The 21,412-nt window shown below is 33.1% G+C and overlaps 1 pseudogene across 1 annotated transcript; it reads left to right on the forward strand.

The window, feature by feature from the left end:
- The first annotated feature begins 6,132 nt into the window (after window positions 1-6,132).
- Window positions 6,133-10,741, forward strand: LOC111311910 (type I inositol polyphosphate 5-phosphatase 8-like; annotated as a pseudogene). Its single transcript, XR_016342421.1, has 10 exons — window positions 6,133-6,419; window positions 6,517-6,601; window positions 6,701-6,772; window positions 7,106-7,196; window positions 7,502-7,606; window positions 8,135-8,615; window positions 8,736-8,932; window positions 9,115-9,223; window positions 9,422-9,570; window positions 10,331-10,741. The product of XR_016342421.1 is annotated as a type I inositol polyphosphate 5-phosphatase 8-like (transcript).
- The last annotated feature ends 10,671 nt before the right edge of the window (window positions 10,742-21,412 follow it).

Below are 21,412 nucleotides of genomic sequence, written 5' to 3' on the forward strand. Positions count from 1 at the left end.
AAGGAAATGAAGGGAAAAAATGAAAAAAAATTAATTAACCAATTAAATAATTACATTTATCAGCTTGTTAAATATTTAAAAATTTTAAATGTAAATTTTAATAATAAAATAAGTAATTTATATGTCACTGTTATCTAATCCCATAAGATTAAAAATAATAGAAAAATCAAATCATCGTATAATAAAAATATGATTAATCTTTTTACAATCAATTTTTTTTATATATGCACCAAATATATAATAAAATGATACTCTTAAAATGTATTTAGTACATAAAATTATGATAAGATAGAATAATATGTTATTATGAATAAAATTAAATTAAATAATATCATTTTATTTTTTGTTTGATGTATGTAAAAATTAAAATAAAAAAATTTATTTATTGATTAAAATGTCATTTTTTAAAATTTATATAATTTAAATTATTGATATAATTTTTAAATATATAATAAGATATGTAAATTCAATCTTATGAATTAAAAATATTTCTTTTCAAATTATTAAATTATTTTATATCAAAAAATAATTAATTTGTTAATAATTTTATTTTTTAAAGTATAAAATAAATTAATATAAAATAATTATAATTTTATATTATCTATACCAAACATAATTTTAATATCTTAAGGCAAGTGCAAGGAGTCAGATTTGTGCGAATGCCCAAGCCTTACCTTCTCCAGAGGAGAATATATTCCCACGTTTCTAAGGTGGAGGCAAAAAGTCAAGGACAACTCAATTCAATATTTTAGTTACAAAATTGGCAAATGTCCTCTTTTGCATGCAACCTACAAGAACTCTAAGTCGGGACCTTTACCTAAGTTTCACCAACAATCTGAAGACAATTTCCCCTCTCATGCGATTTTCTTCTTGTGGATATAGAAAATACAACAACTTCGAGCTGCTGAAAACAAAAATTTTTCAACAGATTCCAGGTTTTTGCAGTTTTGATTTCTGTGGAAGTGGCCCTGCAAGCCATCTCAACTCCACGCATGAATGTAAATATACATTTTTTTATAGTTTTCAACCCCAAAATTTCCCATTGAAAATGAGACGGAGAATATACAAAAATACTTAGAAAATATCTTAAACAGGAAAAGGTCGCTCTTGGCGCTTGCCCAAGTCATGACTTTTCGGATTCCTTGCTTTTTAACGCTTGTTGCCTGAATTAAGAGGGGCTCTGACATTTGATTTGACAAGTATAAACAATCAAATCAAAATGGCAAATCGTTGGCAGCTAAGGCAGATTAGACCGACCCCCCTCTAAAATTAAAACGCAATCAAAGATTGGTGTCAAAAGGGGAAGCTGCTACAGTGCTATTCGCCAAACCAAATCAAATCGCCTATAAATACAAAAGGAAATTTGCGTTTCGTGGACATTACGCCTGGCGCCTACTTGGAAGCTCTTCAACTATATCTTAAACGTAACGCATTGGATTATATATACTTTCTTTATGGTATGAATCTTATAAAACAATAATGTATGGAAATCTACATAATAAATTAAAGTTATCCTTTAAAAATTAAATTTTAATTTTTTTAATAGTTAATTTTTATCTTAAATTATGATTTATCAAATTGTATATAAAATTATAATAATCATAATATTAGATATAAATAAATTTCACAAAAAAAAGTGTACATAAAATAGCAACATCAATTGGAGTTTTTTTTTTTAATCTTTGAGATATTATTGGAAATTATCTAGTTTCAATTAAAGTTTGGAAGTTAATAAAAAATTAAGTGTGACGAGAACGGATCACAACCTCATTAATTGAAATCTTTCACCAAACGAAGGCTTTGAAGTTTGAAAACATGCATGCAAACCTATTTGTAATTTCATCATAATAAGTTGGAATTTATTATCCAACAAATATTAAAATTTTACAATAAATTTAACCATATTTTTAAATTTAAAATGTTATTAATTGGTTTTTTTTCTCATTATAGATAATATATAAAATAAATTTAAAATATTATGATTGAATTCATTATCATCATATAATAAAAGGACATGACAGTAATATTTATATGTAAATCTTTTTCATTAATTAATTTAAAATAAAAATTATATTTAGATGGACGATACGATATAGGGTAATACTCTACACTATACTACATTCTTCGCTTGATCATTTTTTTTTCACCTGATCTCTCACCCATCATTTAAAGCCAAACGTACCCTAAAGTTATGTTAGGCCACCACACCTCGACAAAATAAAGTAGAAACATATTAGGATAAGATTTTTTTTGTTCATTTAAAAAAGTCACCAAGCAAAAGACAATTACAGAGATAGAACAGGCACTGGATTTGTTGGTGGGGAATACATATATATGATCAATGGGATAACATCCAATTCTAGTCATACGTGCAATCCAATCAGCAACTTCGTCAATAGTCTACTTGTAAATTAAAAAATAATAATAAATTAAAGCTAACGTGCATATAATTAGTTATACCGTGAGTATCTTTTCTCAATAGCAAGGGTCTCTCACTTCTTAGATAGTTCTGGCTCCTAAATCGTATAATGAGGTCCATGTTGTCAAATTCCTCCCGAGCCTTGGATCAATACAAAAGCCAATCGAACAGCCAAAGCTTCCGCCACGTCCACTGGACCCACTTGGACAGTAGCATTCGCTCCATCAGCAAGACAATCATTCTTGAAACTCTTGAATCGCATGAAAGCCAAACTTGGATTTCAAATAAAATTTATTAACCAATTGGTTTAAGCATAAAAAATAATTTTTATCTCCAATTTTATTAGATTTCAAATAAAATTTAATTAAAAATAAAAGTAGGTAATTATAAATTCAATTTCATAATTTATTAAAAACATGCTTTTGATAATAATAATAATAATAATAATAATAATAATTATTATTATTATTATTATTATTATTATTATTTTCAAAAGCATGCATCTTACTGTATTTTTATTTTGTATATTGTAATGAGTTTTATAGGATATAGGATGTATTTATTGAACAATAAAGTATATAATATAATTATCAAATCCTTGGTTTGATGTTGTTTTAAACAGATTATGAAAGGATTTTTTTTAAATCTTAAAAAAAAAGTAATAAGAAAATAAAAATAAGATTCTCTATTTTGTGAATACACATGCATGTATTTGGTACATTCCACGATGCTATGACCAATATTTGAAATCATTCTTTTTTTTTTTTTTGGGGGGGGGGGGTGTGGAGAGGGAAGGTGATGATCGATTGACAGTGGCCAACTTATAAAAGTATAAAATAAAATTGCCAAGTTGAAAGCATGAATTTTAGATTCGGCAGTGGCCACCGTTTCGCTTTTAGTAGTGTATAGTAATATGAACAATGTGAAGCTATTGATTTGCTTTGCAGTTTTCATTGAACTAATTTTTCTTTCCCAACGACTCAACCAACCACCGCCACATAATCTCATTCAATTATTTATTTTCTTTTGTAAAAAAAATTATATCATACTTATTCAGTTAATTAAATCAACTTTCATACTCGTCAAATTTGTTACGTCATCGTTAAAAAAGATCAACATCCAACATCCAAACGTTTCGCCATAGTATGAGCTCGCCTCCATTCCTTGTCCATAGATAGGCTCATCCAATTAGCATCATTAATATCTCATCAGGATATTATCACACAACAAATGAATTGATTTTCAACTTATTCAAGATCGTTAAATATATTTAACAATTTTGATCATGTTATCATTTATTATCGTATATATAAAATAAAAAAAATACAAATACGATATTCTAAATACTCTTTGTAATTTACTTTTTTTTTTTTTATCTTCGTAAACCCTAAACATATGATTGATTTAAACGTTGGACCGCGTCCAATGAAAAACCGATTCCGGTGCCCTAACTATACTTTGTTGCTAGAGGTACAAGTCGTCCCTCACAGAGCTTTTAGGTCACTGTTTAGCCTACTGGTACCCAATACACCATCAACAAATTTATTTAAAACAAATAAAAATTATAGGCATTAAAATTATAATTTTATATTTATTAAAATATTATTTTTTAGAAAATAATTATATTAATTACTTGAATTGAATCTAAATCTAATTTTCATAAAAAAAAAAAACTTAAATTTGCTTTTTGAGTAATTATCTGTGAAAAGAAAAAAACAAATATAGTAATTCAATCACATATGGCCTGCTATAAAGTAAAAAACCATTATCCAAATTGTGTAAATTTTTTGGAACCCTCACATCAATAAGTTTATTTTCGACAAAATTTCATGTTTATTTGGCCCCAATCAGAGAAAATTTACTCAAAACTAAAAAGAAAGAAAAAAAAATTCGTAAAAAAGTCAAGCATAATTAATTACAATGCAGCAACTCTAGACAAATCAAAGGGGTGACCCAATTGAATTATAATGGCAGCAAAATTTATCTCAGAAGCCCTAATCCCATTCAATCACAAGTTTAAAGTATTTAATTACCTTTACAGTGCCCATGGTAATACTACATCAATAAAATAATTTTTTTAAAATGTCTATTAGATTCGATTTTTTACATTATAAATTGAAAATCAAATTAATTACACATTTTATGGTCCGAATCTAATACAATAAAACTCGAATGGAACATAATGATTTGAATCATTTTTAATTTTTTTAAATTTATGTATAATCCTGAATATTATCAAATTAATTTTTATTTGATACCATTCATTACAAACTCAAAATATTTTACGCAAGACTTGAAATGGTCAAAAAAAAAAAACTCCTCCCTTTGCTTCGCTACCGAGACTAACTCTTCTGGTACTTGTTTTTCTTATAATGACTTGATTGCCCCAAATCAGGAAAATGAATATGCAATAGCTTGGACTTCAAAGTTTGGCGTGTTTCTGACTGAAACCTGCTTTTCTCTCTTTCTCTCTCAAGCACTATAAATTGGATTTGAGAGGCAACTGCTTTTTGCATTTACCAGGAACGCCCGCAAGAATAATGCTCTGCATATACATTTTTTTCAGTTTTCTCCCGTAAACAAATCAATCGAGAAGGCAAAACAAAATACTGCACAGTCGGTAAAGGAAATATCAACGAAAAAGGGAAGATTGAAAAAGAGGAGTTTTCTTTTCATTTCATTCTCAAACGCAGGAGCCTTTCAATTCCCTTTTTACTATTCTGAAACCTCATCATCTCCATTTCCTTTTGACTTCTTCTAGCTTGTAAATTGTGAGTGTTCCTCAATTTTTTTCAACTTTTATTCTGGGTTTGATTTTTTTTTTTTTTTTGGTTCTTTGTTTTGTTTTTTGTGGAATTATTACTTCAGTTGGGAGCTCTTATTTCTCCGTGGTCTTTGTCGCGTTTCGTGCTCATTGATTTGATTTTATCTCTTCATCAAATTATTAGCAATGGCATTGGCCACTCCTGCCTCAAAAAACCACATATTTGTATTAAAAGATCCTTCTGTTTCATTGGCTGGCCGCTTTGTGGGAACTCCTTTTGCCTGTGTCAATTAGTTCCCTTTCAAATTCCTATCTTCCAAAACCAGAGTCTATGACCTTATCTTCGGATTCTTGTTAAGTTCCTTTCACTTCCCTATCTTCATGTCCCAAAAATCAACAAACTAAGATTTCCTATTTCTCTAACAGCTCTCACTTTCCACTTGTGTCCATGATTGAGTTTCAGCTTTCAATCCTTTCAATCTTTTCTCCCCTTTTTCGTCTTCTCTTTTGATCTCTTTCTAAATCATGCACAATCAAATGTCAATATATATACAAAACTTCCAAGATACTAGTTTTTTTTTCCAAGTACAGACGTACCAAATAGAAGGCCAAACTTTTTCCAGGGCATTATCAGAGACTTCGATCCAATCCTTAAAAATCTGATAACCAAAAACTTATAATTCTTTTCAATGATTGGGAAATTTTACCCATTTTTCATTTTCCACCGTCTTCGGTCTTCCTCTCTGTAAAGCGTTAAAGACTTAAAATCCAATTCTTTTTTAAAACAAATATTCACCAAAAAGGATGAACCTGCCTTATTATATTGAGAGTTCCTTTCTCTTTCTTTTTAACTCTTTTCTTTTCCGTCTACGTTTCTTCCTTGGAAGCTGTCTCTGTTTCCCCTGCAACTAGCTCTTTTATATTCTCGTTGAATTTCTTCATTTAGCTTAACCTCATTAAACTATCAAGTCTTCACTCAAAATATAGATAACCAAAGCCTTTTCCCTTCGACTCTTCTGGATACCCTGATTTGCCACCCGTTTTTGTTTTTTTCTTGAAGACTCTCTATTTAATTCACGATAATATATGATTTTCCCTGAAATATCTTCGCCATTTAAAACGAATTAATCAATAATCCATTATAAAATCCGCCAACTTGTTTTTGATCTTGGTTTTTAAATTTCCCTTGCTCAGGCGGTTTCAGCAATGAGAACAGATATGAGAAACATCTCCAAGGTATGCGCCTTTTCTTTCTCAACGATTTTTGGTTCGTCGGGTTTATATTAATTGTTGCTGAAAATCTAAATCTTTTTCTTTTTTTGGGCTGTTACAGTCTTCGTGGCCTAAAGTGATCGTGAGAAAATGGTTGAATATACCGAGTGGAACAGACGAGTTTCAATCCGATTACACAATAGACGGTAAAAAAAATCTCATTCCGGATATATCTCACCTCATTTAAAATTTTGTACGGAGATTTCGTTTTTGGATTCAAAGGAAAATTCCCTGTTTCTTTTCAGGTGAGACTGATGAAAGAAGAAAGAGTTGTTCTGACGATGATTATTATGTGATCGTACCGGAAGATCTCTCAGGTAATATATTTTCCTCTGCTAAAGCCGGCACTATTGTAATGTTCTGCACTGATATTAACTCTCCCCCGTCCATTTCGTGAAAAGATGAGAACTGGAAAAAGAGTTTCTTGAAATTCCCGAAGCTGTCAGTTTGACGGCTATGATTCATTTTGATTGGACGTCAAAGAAAGAACTTGGTTTTGATTTCGGTTGGGTCCCGGTTTGGTTAATTAATTTTTATGATTACCAGTTTTTCTGCAAACGTGCAGGGGCCAGATTTGACTATCCCTGTAGCCTGTAATATTAAGATTTACTTTTTTTTTTTATGTAACTGTGAGTTTTTGGTTTCGATAGAAGGCTGGATGATGGAAGCTGCCGGAGGAATTAAACCGTCGAAAATTACGCCGGCGGCATCACCACCTGTCACCGATTCGCTCAACCTCAGGTGAGGTTATAAAAACTTTGGAGTTTTGGACTTCTGATTTAGGTTTATGTGATCACGAAAAGTGCATGTGCAATATTTGAGTAGTTGAAATCATTACGGGTTCACTGCAAACTTTTAGGAAATGACATATGACGACAATTTTAGTACTTGTTTTAATAGTATGTAGTTAAATATTAGAGTTATTTGAGTTAAAGATGCTTAATTATGGTCAATAATTGTGTTTTATTTGTTGTTTTATTAAAGTTTTTGGTTTTGTTGTGATATGGATTATGCAGTAATGTTGGGTTTGTTTTTGGAGTTTCCAGGATGTTTGTAGGGACATGGAATGTCGGAGGGAAGTCACCCCACGAGGGTTTGAACTTAAGACATTGGTTAATGTCACCAGCTCCTGCTGACATCTACGTTCTTGGGTAAATTCCTGCTTTTTTCTCTTTAGAAGATTAGTAAATAGTCTAAACCAAGTTGCTTTTTTACAACGTCCTTTAGAAGTCTAATTAAGATATGATATCAATTATGCATTTTTCTATTCTTTTCAATTGTTGAAAATTTTCATCAAGAACAACGATACAAATGATCTTGTTTCTCGCTATAGTTTTGTTTCGTATTTTACTTGTATGGGAAGTGCAAGCAGTCGCATAGACGAAGTTTTCTTTTAACTTAGAGGTATCTACCATTCAACATGACTGTGGAGTGACTGGACCGCAGTTGACGCCATCTTAACATGCGCCACAGCTCATAGCCAGCTTGAACTTTGCCCACTAGGAGTCCTTTGTTCCATCCTCTTTTTATTATTTTCATTTGCCTTTGTGCCCCCACCTTCAACCTCTTGTTTACTTGCTTGAGAAAATAGTGATAAATGAATAAAATAAGTTTTTGAAGAGTTAAGGATATTGTAGTAATTTAGGTGATTTGCTAACCTGGATTTTTCTGCCCGTTAGGTTGCAGGAAATAGTTCCTCTAAATGCTGGCAACGTGCTTGGAGCTGAGGACAATGGACCGGCTGACAAATGGCTTTCCCTTATTCGTCAAGCTTTGAATACCAACCGATGTGACGAAGAACTTGCTCAATGTTACAGCAACGCCACTGAAGCAACGAGTCCATCCTCACCTCAGCTTGAGCAGCAAGCAAGCCTGAAGCCTAGGATCAGCTTTGCTGACTTACCCTCAAGGGAAGATGAAGTTGGCAAAGAGGATTTTGAAGGATTGATAAACTTGAATTCAAATTCAAGCGAAGAAGGCTCTCCTAGTCCCATTTGGATGTCGGGCAGTCCAGTGAGGCGACGCTTCTGCCTAGCTGCAAGCAAGCAAATGGTAGGGCTTTTCTTGTGTGTGTGGGTTCGAGCTGATCTTTACGAGCATATTAGCAACCTCAAAGTCTCATGCGTTGGTCGTGGCATCATGGGATATCTTGGAAACAAGGTCAGCAGTTGCATTTTTTCGACACTGTTGTTGACTTGCTGGAAACGAAAAGAAAAATATCCAGAATTTATAGCAGTTAAATTGTAATTGTATTAATTTTAGTTTCTCTTTTGCTGACAGGGTTCAATATCCATTAGTATGACATTGCACCAAACAACATTTTGTTTTGTTTGTACCCACTTGACTTCCGGGGAGAAAGAAAGGGATGAGATCAGAAGAAATTCTGATGTTGCAGAAATATTAAAGAGAACAAGGTTTTCTCATTCATTTAGAGATCTCAGACAGCCACTTCCTCCGCAGAGCATTTTAGACCATGAGTAAGCTCCTTCCTCCACTAATTCGTCCAAAATAGGCATGGTATAATTTTTTTTAGTTAAATAGTCATGGTTTTTGTTTTGTTATCAATAAAGGAAAATGAAAATAACCTGAATATCTTATAAATTTTCGCACTTTTTTTTATTACACCCTCTAATGTTTTTCCTTGTTTTTATTTGTTCAGTAAGATTATTTGGTTAGGGGATTTGAACTATCGGCTTGCTGCGAGTTCTGCTCATACACATGAATTACTGAAGAAGAATGACTGGCAAGCACTTCTAGAGAAGGATCAGGTGAGAGGCTAATCTAGACAAGCTTTATTCTGTTTTCAGATAAGGCTCCCCATTCCGTAGAGGCTAATCTGGTTGCTTTGGCCCCTGGCTTTGTTTCGCGTCAGTGTCGTGAAGCAAAGAAAATAGAAAATTGACCTTGAATTTCTTTACTGTTTATTTTAAGATCTAACATGTGATATTACCCTCCCTGCTTGGCAGCTAAGGATAGAACAAAGGGCTGGCCGGGTGTTTAAAGGGTGGGAAGAAGGCAGGATATACTTTGCTCCAACCTACAAATATCTATCCGATTCTGATGACTATGTGGTCCAAACATCTAAATCTAAAGAAAAACGACGTAATCCTGCTTGGTAAGATTTCAAATTTATGTTCCTTTCACCTCTATTTTTCTTAATTTTTAGTAATTAAATACATGAAGTGGGATTAAATTAATCCCAAGTTGTACGTTCATTAAGGTTGCTTGCTGGAAGCAAGTAGTGCCCTTATGTTGATTTTTATATTATTAGATTATATATTTGTATTGTATTGATTACTGCGGTTCTGTTCCTAGTTGTGGCAGTTCTCATTATTATTATTATTTTTTCTGATTTGCTTGCTTCATTTTTAATGAACCTTTGCCGACCAACTGAACATGGTTCATCACATTTACCCTGAACAGTTTTTTTAAACAGAGGTTTCACTTAACAATATGGTTCTTTTCATGCATAATTGCGTTTTGCATTTTCGTAATGAATCTGATTGGTCACTCAGAGTCAAAGTTCATGTAATGGCTATCATTTGCGTTGTTAATTCATGAGCTAAGGTTTTAATTGAACTTTCAACTCAACTGTTCAGATTAATTAAAAAGTGGTCGGCAAGTAGGATTTTTCGTCTTCTTTTGAATAAAATAGTAACCTTAAATAACCGACCATGTTTAATTAATGTTCTTGCTAAGACTGCTGAAACCTTAAGCATTGACCTGCTGTCTTCACTTGGTTTAATCATTATTAATGTTTTCTTCTTGCTAAGTCAAATGCATTCCAAAATTCCAAGTCGACTTATTATTTTATTGAAGAATTATCCATGTGAAGACTGAAATACCAGAGTAAAATTTCCTGGAAATGATTGCAGGTGCGATAGGATTCTGTGGAAAGGCGAAGGACTTAATCAGGTATGGTATTCAAGGGGAGAGTCTAGGTTCTCGGATCACAGACCAGTTTATTCCCTCTTCTCAGTCCAAGTAGATTTAGCAAACAAGCTCATATCCACCTCTAGAACCTGCCCATCAAGATTTTCAGCAAAATCTGCCTTGTCATCAGCATGCATGGCCAAGGTCCAAGCTGAGGAACTTTTGCTAATTCATAACGGCACAAAGCTGCCTAAATGCAACTTCCAGTTTTTGACTCCTCATTCTCATGTCCAAAAAATGGCCCAGCGATAGTGAAGTTGCAGATGTAATCGTCTGACAGATTGAGTACTGGTGCAAAAACTGATAAGCATCCTTCATACCCGTGTTGGCCCCGGCATTTTTTAGGGGTTGAGATTGTGTGCTGGGTAGCAACGATGTTCATGGTGGATAGTATGGCCTGCTAGTAGGAGCATTTCTTGGCTCATGCAGCGGAAGAAAAAAAATATATACTTAAAATTACATATGGATTTTGGAGTGCATGCCTAATTTTTTGACAAAGCGATGAGCTCAAGGGATTCTGTAAATATAACTGGCAGAGCATGCATTTTCAGCTTTTTGTAGAAGAGTGTTTCATTTTAATTAAAGTGAGTGTAAATGAGAAGAAAAATACTATTGATCATTGGTGAATCTACGTCTTCAGGGAGATTTTTCGGTTTTGTCCGCAATTTAGCTGGCAATTTGCATGTTCCATAGATTGTTTGGACGCATTCCTGTTTTGGCCTAAGTCTAGCGGTCACCGTCAACAATAAATTTATTCAACAATTCGTTAGCGGTCACTCTAAACGTGTTTTAGGTGACAACGCCCATTCCAACTCGTTCTAACCACGGAAACCTGACATCTAGGCTAGTGGCAGCAAAAATGTTTATGACCCGGGATCCTGATTCATGGCCAAAGGAGAGTCACAGAAGCAGGACAGTACGCTCAAATCCAACCACAGATTGCAGAGACTATATGGTAAATACAGCCAAAAACGAACATTTGATGAGCTGATAGACTCTACCCACATATCTAGACAGATCTTTGCTGCATTATTAGCATAATTGAGAGGCAAATACAGACACTTAGTTTTGTACGAGTCTAATTAGATTCATTTTGGTCCAGACTCAATTGAATTTATTTTGGTTCAGGTCTAACTTAGCTCATTTTGATCAAGCTTAACGAGGTTCATTATAGCTCATTCTGGTCCAATTAGATTTATTATTATTTATTATTATTATTTTTTATGTTTCTTTTTGTGCTCAATCTGCACGTGAATGAAAATCAAGATCGCAATATTTTTGGATCAACACAGAATCAAAATAATACTGCTAAAATTTTATACTTAAAATCTCGTCTAAACAGAATGTAATCCCAAGAATCAAGCCTGTGATTGATTTTATCCGTTTTTCGAATTGATTCTAGATTGCCTATAAATTGGACATATTCTGCAGAGCAAGAACACATAAAACATGAAGAAAACAGAGTGAAAATCACTGAAAATAGGTTTGGAAAATTCTCAGGCAAAAAAGGTTCAGGAATTTAATCTTGGGATTTTTGAGTGAATTTGAGATTCTGGGTGTCATTCGAGGTTCTGAGGTGATTCTAAAGTTGAAAGAGGTTCAAGAAGGGTTTAGAACGACTTCGAAATTTTTTTGAATTTTTCTAGATTTTTTTTGAATGTTTTTGGGTTTAGGATTAATTTTTCGACGAATGGTGAATTTTTCGGTTGAATTTTTTGACAAAGATTGAAGTTTCTAGCAAGATTCCGATGAGATTTTTAGAATTCGGCAAGTGTTCTAGAAATCAATGGGTTTTTCAGTTTTCGATTAAATTTTTCAGTGAAGTTTTTAAAAACCGGTGGGAGTTTCAGTTTTCGATTGAATTTTTCAATGGATTTTCTAGAGAGATGTTAGAGGATTTTGGGGTAAAGAGAAAGACTCTAGAATTTTTGACAAAAAATGCAAAAAAAAGGCTCTTTTTATACCGCTCTAGAACAACACCATTTTGGTAAGTTAGGATCCGTGCGTCGACCGAAAGACCTGTGTGCTGACCCGATCCGATCGTAAGTTTTTTATTTTTTATTTTTTTTATTTTATTTTATTTTATTTTCACCCATATTTTTATTTTTTTGTTTATTTAAAAACAAAAAAACAAAAAAAAAATTGTTCTGTCATTTCTTAAGAAGAAGAAGACTTAAAAAAAAAAAAACAAAACAAAAAAAATCAATAATTCATTATTTGGTAAATTATAAAATGAGCAAGGCTTGGATAATTCGAAATCAAATTGGTACCATCACTCGGATGAGCATTGTGGGAGTGCTACAACCTTTCCCATAGGCAATCGACTTCCAAACTTAACCTCTGTTTTGCATATTAGTTTCAATCAGGTGGCCAATTACACCTAACCAAAAAAGATTGGTGGTGATTCTTTTCATTTCAAGTCTAGCGATAGGTCCACGGATCTATACGTTATGATAGCTTGACGACTCCACTAGGGACATTATTAGAGAGTCAAGCCAGTAAAAGATTTTTTATTATCCAAGCCTTATCTAATAAATTTGAAATTGCCTCTTTTCATTGCTTATATATGCTTGATTATTGTTTATTTGTTTGCCCTATTAGTCATTACTTATATTTGCTAAAATATCTACTTATTACACTTACCATTCATTTGCATATGTATAATATAAGCCATCCACTCGAGCTATACCTTTAGAAAAAAGTGAAGTACCTATGCCTTCGTAAGATTTCATGTTTCTGCATAGGCCTGCGAAATACTCCCACTCAGATTGAACCATTTTCGCTTGAAACCTATGATGGGTAAGGATTGGGGTACCTTACTAGTTTGTAATGGACCGTGATGTAGGGAATAATTTGGAAACCTTTTAGAAATGGCCCAAACTACACATAGTTGACTCTAGAAGCCCAACCATAGATAGAGCCTTATTTCCCACCTTTTGTAGATAATCCAAAATTTTAGGTCATGTTGTTATCTTAACTGTTATGTTTTCCCTATATTGAAATGACTAACTAATTTCTTTGTCTTCTTTTATTTCTTTTTGCACACATTCATGAACATGTTCATAGATTACATAGTATTCTTATCCTAAAACTATTTCAACAAAAGTCCTCATAGATTCCATAGAACGTCAGGTTTACACTTTATCTATGTTGTTCAAATGTGATTCTCCCATAGAGGTGAAGATTGAATCAGAAAAGAGGTAGCTGAAAAAAAGAGATTGTTTGCCACTTGGTTATGTCCTTACACTATCAGGAGAAGTCCACCTATTCCTCAAGCACAATAACTTGAAAAACCTATCAGACACATGAAATGGTATGATCCCTTCAAGGCTTGAGGCTTTTTGTGAGAAGTTTGGACATATAGCCTATCTCTTGTCAATGAAAGTTGACTATTCACTTATCAAAGTGATGGTACAATTTTGGGATCCCTCCTACCGATGTTTCATTTTTAATGAGGTTTATCTAGTATCAACAATCAAGGAGTAGTCAACTCTGATGGGTATACATCTATTGTATCCAAACAGAATATACATGAAGAAACATAAATCAGGGAGTCACAGGAAATTGAGTCAGATGCTAGGGGTGGGAAAGGAGACTATAGATTCATACATTTGAGAGAAAGGTGATCACAAAGGTATTCCGTGGGGGGTCCTTTGGGATTTCATTATCAAGCATCCAGATGATGACCAGGGAATGAATGCATTTGCTCTAGCCATATATGGGTTGGTCATTTTTTTCAAGGTCTTAAGACACGTTGAGATAGAAGTGGTGGATCTATTTGAGCAGATTGAGAGAGGCTATAACCCTTCACCAGTTATTTTAGTATAAACTATCAGATCCCTGAGTTTTTGTAGGTAGATGGATAAAGCACGTTTCATGGGTTGCATAGCCTTATTATATGTATGGATAAAGAGCTATTTTGAATGCAAGAAAAGTGCCTTTACCAAACTTTATCTTTACACTCAGAATCTAATTAGAGAATTCTGTCAAAGTACTTAGCTAAAGGTAAGAACTTAAAAGGAGTAGAAATATTTGCTACAAGGACTCATAGCTAGTCAGGTAAAGATGGTTAGCTTTATGGATGGGCAAAGAACCTATGCTATACCAATGTAGAGATGAGATAAAGATCCCAATTCTAGACCTATGGGGGTTAACAAGTTATGCCCCATTAATGGTAAGGAGGCGGCATGGAGCTGAACAGTTTATTCTTATGACCTATAAGCTCGATCGTTCAACTGCTCATATGGGGAACCTAAAACCTTTCAAAAGATTGATAACATGATTAAAGCCTGGAATAAGCCTAAAAAAGTAAGCTTAGGGCCATCCATTGATCGAGTTATTCAGGGTATTTGGTTTGAAGAAATAAGAGAGGTCAAGAGATTGCACTTGGGCTTTAGGATCGTCACTTACTAGTAGGTCAAGAGTCCGATAAAAAGCTTTCGAAATTAGAGTATGAGATGGAGAAAGAGAAATTGAGACAAGAGGTTTTAAAGCTGTAGGAAGAAAATGACCAATGGCAAAACAAAGCAGAGAAACTAGAGGTCCAAGCCCATAAAATTTCCAAAGAATACAATAAGACCTAAAAAGTTGTTAGAGAAAGAGACGATGCTCTAAAAGAGCTAAAGGAGTTACAATAGGAGCATAAAAGGTTGCGCATACAGGTATAAGCCAAAGAAATAAACAATACTAAGTTGGCTCGTGACAATGAAGAGTTGAAAAAGAAGCACGACCACATAAAAAATGCTTTCATAGAGGTTGAGCAGGAGAACAAATGGCTTTCAGACCACATTCTGACTTTGACATCAAAGTTGAGTGAACAAAAAAATTGTATTAGGTTCCTTATAGAAAGGCATAGAGAATTATCTCATTAGGTGTGGTGCGACAAAAAAAAAGGGTTAGGAAGATATAGATACATAGAACACCTCACTACTCATATAGGTAAGGTCATGATCCAAGTAAGCGAGGTGGCAGAAAAGGTTAAGACTCTGAGAGCTTCGATCACACCATCAGGGGAGCATGGATAAAATTTGTTAAATTTTATTGAGGAAGCTAAGGACTAGTATGAGCAAGTTAGATGTTTATATAGAGGAATAGTATTAGGTTTGATATAAAACTGACTTTTATGAAATAAATGAAAGTTTTTTTTTGTTGGATCTTTTTCAAGGGGTAAATATTTTATTTTTCACTTTCTATTTTCTTTCATTTACATCACATTCACTCATACATTCATTATCATAACATTATCATTAAATCTTTAATTGTCGTACTAAGGTACAAGAATAGCTACTTATCAATACAATACTCGGGCTTGAGCTAGAAAGATGAAATAGGATAATACAAGTCACTTTAAAAGGATAGAAAAAGCCCAAAAAGCATTAGAGAAAAAGTTGAGCCAAATTTTAGAAGCCTTGAAAAAGATAAATAGGGGGAAATCAGCGGAAAAAGATACTTCACAAGAAGCTACTAATTCGACATATCCTCCAGGCTTCGACCCACCATCAAATCAAAATACACCATTCTTTTAGCCTCAACAGGTAGCTCTTTTAAAGTACAATTACCTAGGAATGACCTATACTCTAAGTCATGAGAATGTTTAGAGCTATGATAATCTTGTCTTTGTCAAAAAAGTAGCTGAACCCATTCAACTCCCAACTATAGATGAGGTAAAAGAGAAGGAAAAGTCACAGGCAGCTATGCCCTTGAAAAATTCTAAAACTGATCAGGCTATTAACAAGCTTAAAGAAAGACTAAGAGCTGTAGAGGGAATAGATTTTTATGGATCCATGGATACAGTGAGACTTTCCTAGTACCAGATGTAATGATGCCATCAAAATTTAAAGTACCAGAGTTTGAGAAGTACAATGGTATCAAGTGTCCTATCATGTTTATCACTATGTACTATCATAAAATGGCTGCACATGCCAGTAACGAAAAACAACTTATACATGTGTTTCAAGACAGTTTGATTGGATCTATGATAAGATGGTACATTTAATTAGATGAGACTCAAATCAAGACATGAAAAGATCTAACCAGATCTTTTATTAACTAATATCGACATATCATTGACATGGCTCTCGATTGTTTCTCTCTATAAGTAATGGAAAAGAAGGCGTCTAAATCTTTCAAGCAATATGCTCAAAGGTGATGGGATATGGTCACCTAGGTACAACCTCTTTAATAAAGAAAAAAATTATTATGCTGTTTATGAGCACTCTAAAGTCACCTTATTATGAAAAGATGATCGAAAATGTAACTAAAAATTTTACAGATATGGTAATTTCGAGAAAAATCATCAAAAATACCATCAAAAATGAAAAGCTTGAAGAAGATGAATCTTTTAAAAGAGCACTTAAGAAGAAAAAAAGTGAGACTCAAGCTGTGAGTCTTAAAGAATAATAATTCAGAACCTACACTCGGTCTACTTATCTTGTATACCATCACACAGTGAATCATACTTATGCATCTCCTTACCAATCAACTACTCGACCATCTTATCCATCTTCTCTAAGATCTTATGCTCACCCAGTCAACACCACAAGTGATACCAGAACCAGAGAAAGATCAACCTTTGACCTAATACTCATAAGTTATAAGGAGTTGTACCAAGAGCTCTATAAAAATTATTTGATAGCCCATGTCCCTGTAAAATAGATTAAATATTTTTACCCTAAATGGTATGATTTCAATGCCCATTGCGACTATCATTTTAGGGTGATAAGAAATTTTACCAAAAACTATATTCTTTTCAAACATAAGGTACATAGTCTGATTAAAAAAGGGCTGATAAGCTTTGATACCAGTGAAAGCTCTGCACCTAATATCAATGGGAATCCTTTGCCCAACATATAGTCAATGCTTTGGACACGGGTGAAAAACATGTGAAAATGAGGGTAGAGGAGCTTAAGATGCCACTTGACCAGCTATATAAAACTTTATATAAAGTCAGAATGATACAACCAGTGACTCAATGCATTCATGTGAGAAAACATAGCCCAAGTTAAACATGTAAATATCATGGAGGGCACTAGATCATTTAATTGATGTCTATAAATAATTTCATAGTGAAGTCTAAAAATTGATAGACTCTTACCAAATAGAGCTGTATGAAGAGCTAAGAGCTTTAAAAGACACTGAAGTATCTATGACAGATAAATGGGTGCCAAAACCTATCACTATACAATATAAAGAGAAGCCACAATTGATTGAAAATAAGTTTGTTCCCAAACCAGTAGTCTTCAAAGTTCCACGACCATTTCCATATAAAGATAACAAAGTGGTACCCTAAAAATTATAAATGTGGGGTAACGATTTAATGGCAACAAAAAGATGTGCTAAAAGTTAAAACTACCCATATAACAGAAATAAGGGGCATAACTAGAAGTTAAAGATGTTACACTCCAAAGACTTTGAATAAATCAAAAAAAAAGAAAGAGAAGCAAACTGAACCAGAGATCTCAAAAAAATATACATCAAAATCTATGCCTGAAAAAAAAGCTTGTGAGTTTTTGAAGCTAGTCAAACACAGTGAATATTTTGTAGTGAAGTAATTGAATAAGATGTTAATTAGAATTTCTTTATTATCACTTTTTTTAAACTCTAAACCACATCGTAATACCTTGTTAAAGGTATTAAATTAGGCTTATGTGACCCATAATATTTTCACGGAGTATGTGAATTATCTGACAGGTAATTTAGTAGTGCCACTCCTATCTCTTTTAGTGATGATGAGATTTCATCGGAAGGTAGAAAAAGCACCAAGGCATTGCATATCACTATTAAATGTAAGGGCCATATAGTAGCCAATGTCCTTGTTGATAATAGGTCAACCATTAATGTTATGCCCATGTCTACTTTGACGAAGTTACCCTTTGATATGTCTTATATCCAAGATAGTCAAATGGTAGTCTAGGCATTTGATAGGATTAGGCAAAAAGTATTAAAAGATGTTGAATTACCCACACAGATTGGTCCATGTATTTTTAATATAAAATTTTAAGTTATGGATATCTTTTCATCATACAGTTACCTATTAGGAAGACTATGAATCTACAAGGTAGGCGATGTTCCTTATTCATTGCACCAAAAAATCAAACTCAATATAAAAGGTCAATTGGCGATTATGGCTAGGAAGAAAGATTTGCTGGTAACCCAACCCATAAATGCCCCATATGTAGAAACAATAAAAAAATCATTGGAGTGCTCATACAAATCTTTTGAACCTGTTAATATAGTAGATAAAGGGCTTAAATTCAGTCAGATCAAGATTAATCAGATGGTTAACAAGGGTTCGAGTATTAGGTTTATTCTGGAAAAAAACCTTCTAGGGATAAGAGAATTCTCAAAGCTTAAGGATAATAGTGATAGAACAGGACTGAGTTATGAGATGGAGAAAGTATCAAGCCTTAGTAGAAGGGTAAGAAATGAGTCGACGATTGTTCCCCACCTAAATGAAACTTTCACTCTTGGAGGATACATGCTTCCAAAAGTTAAAGAGGATACATAAAAGGAATCGAAGTGGGAGGAAGCTTTCGCTAAGTTATCCATTCACATGGTGGATGATGGAAGCCAAAATGAGAAAGCTATGGTTTACCCTTACCCATCAAGATATGAAGTGCAGAATTAAAAAGTCATCCAAATGCCAATTGTTTATGATTTTCCTTCATTCTAACCATATCTCCTGATCACTTATGCCCAAAAAGATTAGGATGAAATCTTATGTTTAGGCCTTTTATTTTTCATTATTTTAATAAAAGTAAGAGCATGCATTTTATTTATTTTTTCCATTCTATTCATTCCACCATCAAAATTTCTTGCCATTATTTCCTATTCTATTAACTTTCAGGTCTCCAAATGAATGCGAAGATAATCATGACAATGATCTGAGGTTTAAATTTAAAAATTTAATTAATACCGATGAACTTGATACTGAAAAAAATTTTGAAAAATATACTATCTCTGAATTTAATAAGGCTAATTGAACATGAAGATAAATCCATTGAGCCTCATCAAGAAGTGGTTAAATTGGTCGATTTGGGTGATCCTGAAAATAAAAAAAGAAGTCAAGATTGGCACTTCACTTACAGTTGTTGACTGACAGTGGTTAGAAGATTTGTTCTGAGAATTTATGAATATCTTCACTTAGTCCTACCAAGATATTTCTGGATTCAGCATCGAAATAGTAAAGCATAATTTACCACTGAAGCTAGAATGCAAATTAGTGCAGTAGAAGGTAAGAAGAATGAAATAAAAAATGCTATTGAAAATCAAGGAAAAAATTAAAAAATAATTTGTTGCGGGCTTTTTATAAGTAGCCAAATATCCTGATAGGTGGTTAATATAGTACCTATCCCTAAAAAAGATGGTAAGGTTTGGATGTGTGTAGACTATAGAGATCTAAACAACGCTAGCCCTAAGGATAATTTTTTTCTGTCTCACATTGATACCTTGGTGGATAATACAGCTCGACACTTGATATTCTCTTTCATGGATAGATTCTCTAGCTATAATCAGATAAAAATGGCTCCATATAACATGAAAAAAATCACTTTTATCACCATATAGAGAACCTTTTGCTACAAAATTATACTTTTTGGATTAAAAAATATTAAGGTAACTTATCAAAGAGCTATGGTGACACTCTTTCATGATATGATACATAAGGAGATTGAGGTGTATATGGATGACATGATTACCAAGTCTCAAAAAAAAAAGATCATGTAATCAACCTTAAAAAGTTATTTGAAATGTTGAGAAGGTTTTAACTCAAGCTGAATTCAATTAAATGTACATTTAGAGCCAGATCAGGGAAGTTGCTGGGATTTACAGTTAGTGAAAGAGCAATAGTAGTAGATTTAGATAAAATTTGGGCTATTCAGAATTTATCGCCATCAAGTACTCAAAAAGAGGTTCGAGATTTCTTGGACAGATTGAACTATATATCCAGATTCATTTCTTAACTTACTATCAAATGTGACCCCATTTTCAAACTCCTTTAAAAAAATAATTCGAGGAAATGGAATGAACAATACCAAGAAGCCTTCAATAAAATTAAGCAATATTTATCGAACCCTCTAATACTAGTATTCTCTATTTTAGGAAAACCATTGATTCTATATCTAATGGTACATGAAGGCTCGATGGGATGTGTGTTGAGCCAACAAGATGAATCCAGTAAGAAAGAAATAACTATTTATTATTTGAGTAAAAAATTCACAGAGTATGAGTCCAAGTATTCATCATTAAAAAAATGTATTGCGCTTTAGCTTGAACGACTAAAAGACCTAGGCAAAACATGTTGTATCATACTACTTTGCTCATAGCTAAATTAGATCCCATTAAATATATCTTTGAGAAGCTTTTGCTATAAAAAAGAATCGTAAGATAGCAAGTGATACTTTCTGAATATGACATAATATATATAAGTCAAAAAGCAATCAAAGGGAATGTCACTGCTATATTCTTGGTAGATAGGGCCACTGATGATTATGAGCCCATGAAGTTTGATTTTCCAAATGAAAAATTAATGGCCATCTTAGAATTAGAAGAAGATGATGATAAAGAAGGAACATGGCGGATGTATTTTAATGGGATCGCTAATGCCATGAGGCATAAGATTGGAGCAATTTTGATATCTCTAATGGAGCACTACTATCCTTTTACAGCAAGATTGAATCTTAACTATACCAATAATGTCACTGAATATGAAGCTTGTATCATGGGGCTACACATGACTTTGGACAGAAAAATTGAAATACTAAAGGTGTTTGGGGATTCAGCTCTAGTCATTTATCAATTGAAAGGTGAATGAGAGACAAGAGATTCTAAACTCATCCCTTATCATAAATACATTTTAGAGCTATGCAAACAGTGTAAAACAATTCGATTTAAACACTTACCTTGAGAAGAAAATCAAATTGCAGATGCCTTGGTTACCTTAGCCGTAATGGTATAAATTGGTGACACTGCAAAGATTTAACCTATCAAACTTGATATCAAAGACATACCAGTATATTATACTAACT

Source organism: Durio zibethinus, chromosome 1 (genome assembly GCF_047325235.1).
Source record: "Durio zibethinus cultivar Kanyao isolate XHJ-2024 chromosome 1, ASM4732523v1, whole genome shotgun sequence".
Classification (NCBI taxonomy): domain Eukaryota; kingdom Viridiplantae; phylum Streptophyta; class Magnoliopsida; order Malvales; family Malvaceae; genus Durio; species Durio zibethinus.